The sequence below is a fragment of the Penaeus monodon genome, unplaced genomic scaffold, assembly GCF_015228065.2.
Source record: "Penaeus monodon isolate SGIC_2016 unplaced genomic scaffold, NSTDA_Pmon_1 PmonScaffold_22062, whole genome shotgun sequence".
Taxonomy (NCBI): domain Eukaryota; kingdom Metazoa; phylum Arthropoda; class Malacostraca; order Decapoda; family Penaeidae; genus Penaeus; species Penaeus monodon.
This window is the reverse complement of record NW_023651992.1, coordinates 1-5,434: the sequence shown is the minus strand read 5'-3', so window position 1 is coordinate 5,434 and position 5,434 is coordinate 1. Positions and strand designations below refer to the sequence as shown.

The window sequence follows — 5,434 nt, the reverse complement described above, 5'->3', positions numbered from 1 at the left end:
CGGGGGGTTTTTTAGCTTTTAAATTTTTTGGTTTTGGGGGGGGAAAAGCGGGGGCAGCAGATGGTGCTAGGGTCGGTACTGAGGGGGTGTCAAAAGGGCAAAAGTGAGTAGCATATGAGCTGGGATTGGTGCTGAGTGATGCTGAAGCTGTTGCTGATATTGATTTGACGGGTTTTAAAATCCTTTTGGGTGTGATACTGTCCCCGGTGCCATGGTTTTTTGCGGGGGCCATCATTTTTTGACCTCTGCAGATGGGGAATTCCCCCAATCTCAAAGTCGGGAGGGGGAGGGACTTTGGGGCGAGGGCTGCCTGTTTTTTTTTTTCCTTTTCTTTCCCCCTTGGGTAGTAAGGCAAAATGGACAATTGGATTGTGCTCTGTGGGCAGTTCACGCTTTTCCGAGGGATAACTTTTTCCTTGGGATATCTTTTCGCACATTCTGAGTTCCGTGTGGAAACCCCCCGTAGCATCGCGGCGCGCCGTGACAGGCAGTGTTCCGAGCAGTTAGGGGAAAAAATTGGGTCGGGTTTTGAAGAGGGCAACCAAAAGGGGTCCCAGCCCTCAACCTTTTTGGTACTTTTGGGGATTACCTCCCCCTCAATTTTATGATCTCTTGGGTCATATTCCCTTGATTCGGTCCGCAGGGATACTTCATTTTTGCGTCATTTCTCCTGTTTCGTTTTCCCTTGGCACTCGAACAAAAGGGTTTCGTACTTTTCCCCCTTACCAAAAACCTTGGCTTTTTCAAGCACTCACACCGGGCCCGATTTTTGTGCAAAATTTGTTCTTTCGGCATCTGAATATATACTTTTTCTTCCAGTTTTCAACTCAATTGACTTTTGGTCTTTTTTAAAGGGTCCTTTTTGGGCCGTGACTTTTCCCCCATGTGGGTGAACTTTGTATCGTTTTAAAGTGCGGGACAAGGTCGGGGGGAGTAATTCTAAGAAGCAGGTAGTTGCCTCTTATTTTCTTTTCATCCTTTCTGGGCCCACCACTTCCCCTCACGAGGACATAGATTTCCCATTTTCCCATGTTTTGGGGTTCGTCTCAACGTCCCCTCAGGGGGCGCGGGCATTCTTTAGTGCCTGTCCTTTGAAAAAAACATTTTCACAAATTTTTCTTTGTATCACTTTTTTAAATTATCTTAGGAAAATTTTCCACACGGGCAATCACAACACAGGGCTGTGAGTTCCCGTTGTCAAGGCATCACGCCCTAGGGACAGGTCACAAAGGGCACGGGGAAGAGAGAGAGAGAGCGAGACAACAGACAAACAGAGAAATTTATTTCCCTCTCGGCTCAATCACTATTTCCCCCACAATGACCTACTGTGGAGGAATTTTGTCCATTTCCCTGATAAAAATTTCTTCCCTCCTATTATACTATCATTGTTATCATACCAATTATAACTATAAAATAAACAAATTAAAAATTTTAAGAATAAACATTTTAATATCATTATCCTCATTTTTATTATTTTTATTATTATATATTTTACTTTATTGTTTCATTATCACTTATTTTTTTTATTTCATTTTTATTATAGATATTTTCATAATTTATTTTTTATTTACATCATTATCACCCTTTTCTAAAGTTATCAATTATTTTCATTTTCTTTCATATTTTATTATTTGCAATATTATTTAATAAAAATTATCATCATTACAATTTTATTATGTTGTAATTTTTATATTATGATTTTATTTCATCATGTTATTGTTTTATTACTATTTTATCTTTATATTAAAAATCATTTTTAAGTTTTATATTACAGGAATCTTCGGTTTAAAAATTTATCATTTTACGCTGTGTTTTTTTTTATCGGGAAATTTTTTAAAAGAAAGTCTATTGATGACTTCGGGAGATTTTAATTTGGAGGATGAGATCCAAATATAACCAAAAAAATCTAATATTATCAGTAGTATTAACATTTACATACATCTGACATCTTCAATGTGTGTATGTTTGCGTATGTACGTAAAGAAAAAATTATTGTCATTTGTTTTAAGTAAATTATATTATATATATATATATTAAAATTTTATATTATATAAAATTATATATATAATATAATATAAATATATATAATGTATATTATAATATTATATTTTATATATAATTTTTATAAATATTTTCTATATTTTATAATTACCTATATTTTAAAATATAACATATTTTATAAAATCAATTATACATTATTATATATAATATCTTATGTACAAAATTTTTATATATATTATATTATACATTTAATAATCATTTACAATCATATATTATTATTATTTATATTAAATTTTAATAAATTATTATATAATTATTTATAATATTATATATATATATAATATATTTTATTAAATATATTATTTGTAGGGAAATGTATAAATTTTGAATAAATATTAGTGTACAGTTTATTGTTTTTTTATCTGTATTGTAAATATTTTTAAATAATTTTATTATAATATTTATATATATATTATAATATTAATTATAAGTACTAGCTAGAAAAATAGACGTGAATCTAAAGCACCTTAAGATGATAAATTATTCTAATTTGTTGTTCGAGAATCTCGAGATATCCGGAGCCCCGTCGCCCACTTTTGGCTTCTCAAAAAGCCCCGAAGTAAGCGTACCCTTTTTGGGCCCAAAACCTCGCGCGGCGCACCCATCCTCTTTGCGAAAACCTCCAGTAGCCCTTTCAATTTCCCTAAACACTTTTATCTCCTTGGGGCAGGTCGCTCTGCCACTCGAGCCCCCCTTCGCTTCCGTTCCAAAAAAAGTTGAGAAAGGCGTTTTTGACGCGAAAACCCGGGCCGGGAAGGGGTCTTCCCCTGGCGGGGAAACCACCAGGTGTAGAGGACTTCACGTCTCGGGCATCCACACCTCGGCCTTCAAGGGGACAGCACGTCTTCAGGGCAGAAAAAACCCGTCGTTCCCCAGGCAAGAGCTGGCTGATTTTGCTATTGGCTCCCCAAAGCTGCATCCCAGTTCCATCTGCCTGTTGCTGAGGTGGACCCCCCTGAGTCCGGAGGGTCAGCGTGGTCTCAGCACCCCTTTGGGGCCAGGGAAGGGGGAGCACCGGCACCAGGTCGACGCCCACGAGTAGGAGCGGGTACGGCTCCCCTGCCACGCGAAGGACGGGGGCACCCCCACCGGGGCCCTTGTCCCCCCGGGGGGGAAAACGCTCAGTCGTTTTTGTCATCGGGTATGGTTTCCCAGGTAGCTGTAATGGGGCTGTAGAATTTTTCAATGAGTGTGTTGCCCGAAATTTTGGTGGGGGGCCTGTTTGACCTCGATTCTGACCCTTGCCCAAGTCTAAAACCTCCCGCTCGTTTGTTCCCCTACCCACCTCAACATCTGGGATATTTGAAAGAACAATGCTAATGTACATTCATCCGGTGCATATAACGTGTGCCATGGGATGAACTCCTAGATGTGGGGTACCCTCAAGTTTGTCTTGTAATGCACTCCATGGGCAATAATCGACTTTCCCTTTTTGGGATGCTGTGCCATTCCCCTTTGCCTACCCCCCTGAAGTCAACCTGAATCATGCTCATCTATGATTCACTCAAGCCCACCTTGAGTAAAGTCACGTTTCTTTGCGGATCAGTCTTTGGAAGGTTTGGTTATCCTTTATAGCATTTCCGTCTTTCGGTACAATTTTAGATACTTATCCCCATTTTCTTTGATTCTGAAGGCACAGTACCCCTCCGCCACTGGTTCCCCATCATGAACCATTTGGGTGCCAGGAGCTGGTAGGTTAGTCGTGGCAGTTCAGGGAGCAAAATGCAAGGCCGTGTGCCCTACTTGTCTGGCTGCAGAGGATTGGGTTTAAGATCCAGGGGGGAGCCCCAAGCCGGAGATGCCTGGGGTCGCCAGGTAAACGCGGTGGTATCGTTGGTTTTTCAACCCCTGTGTCTGGATGACCCGCAGACTTTCACAGTCATAAATGACTGCAGAAGTCCTCTCTGTGCTGCTACTACATGATGCACGGGAAAATAGAGGAAGGTAAGAGGGGAATTTAAGCTTTTGTGCTGTCTGATTTTTTGATAGAGGGAAAAAGAGGCGTCTGTTAGTTGGATTATAAGCTTCCATCTTCTTTTTCGCTTCATCTTTCATTTTTCATACATATCATTAGTTTCCTTTTTTCCCTTTGCATGCAAAAGCTGTGTGTGATAAAAAAAAAAATTGCTCTCATTTTAAAATTTTTATTTTACATATATTGGAAATGAAATATACTTGACAAAAATTTTTGTGTTTACCAAAACCGTAAAAAAGACATACAGTACAAGATATTCTAAAAAGAAGAAAAAAACGGGTAGGTAACAAAACACTAACCTCTTTTTTCCTTCGTAAAGTATTTGGGGATGAGTCCTTGGCAAAATACCCGACGAGTCAGATATGAAAAAGGCTTGCGTTGTTTTTAAAACCATGACAGCTGCGACTCCGTTTTTTAAAAGGAGACCAGGGGGGGATGTGGAAACCCTCACTAAAACAGGAAGCTTGAGCCCTCCTGTTGCAGAAAAAAACACGTAGGGGGCAATTAAACTGGGCACTGTCACATAAGCCGTGAGCGTCTTCACACCCAGAATTTCCCTTGGGGCCGCCCGGGGTTGGGCCTCCTAGATGTCCAGCAGCGTCTATACCCTGGTGGAAAGGTGTTCACGGGCGGAAAAATGCGCTTCTCCCCAACCAGCCCTGTTCTTATAAGCCCGGGGTTGAATTCCCCTCATTTTAATTACTAGGTGTCAATTGGGAAATATTGTAACAAAACATACATAGGCTGAAGTAAGCAAAATAGTTCTTTTCATGGGGATCTTCAACAGAAATGTTTTTTTAGAAGTTTCTTTCCCTAGTGATGAGAACTTTACTCGGATTGTGACATCAGGGGGTTCCAAACCTGCTGCAGGAGAGTCAGGCCCCCAGCCATGGAGGTAGAGGACCCCAGCACGATGAGGGGACTCATATCTTCGGCGGTTTGGGGTGACTGCAAGGGCGAGCGTGGTAGACAGACTACCCCCCAGGCTCGAGAGGACACCCTTTGGCACAACAGTTTGGAAACTTTTTACAGCATCTCACCGGAACCCTCCGGCAAAAACTCCTCATACCGCTCCTCAGGGGCCCCCACTTTTTTGCGAAGAAAACACGGGTTCATGTGAGCCTGTCGATGCAGGGCAGGGCTCACTCTCTCGTCTGTCGTTTTTTCTCTGTCTATCTTGTGTTTCTTTCATTTTTTATTTTCTCTCTCTACCCCCTGTGTCATCTAGTTTACTTAAAGGGAATTAAGTTAATTTAAACAAATGCATGCATAAATAGTGATATACACATTATCAAAGACTTTTTTACTGTTTGAACCCCAGCTACTATTATGATATTATAATAGGTCCAATTATAGCAAAATTTGGAAAGGAGAATTAATTTCGAACGGATTCAAAAA

At 40.2% G+C, this 5,434-nt stretch overlaps 1 pseudogene; it reads right to left on the bottom strand.

Annotated features, from left to right (window-relative positions):
- Window positions 1–2,541: 2,541 nt before the first annotated feature.
- Window positions 2,542–4,927, bottom strand: LOC119570115 (annotated as a pseudogene).
- Window positions 4,928–5,434: the final 507 nt, after the last annotated feature.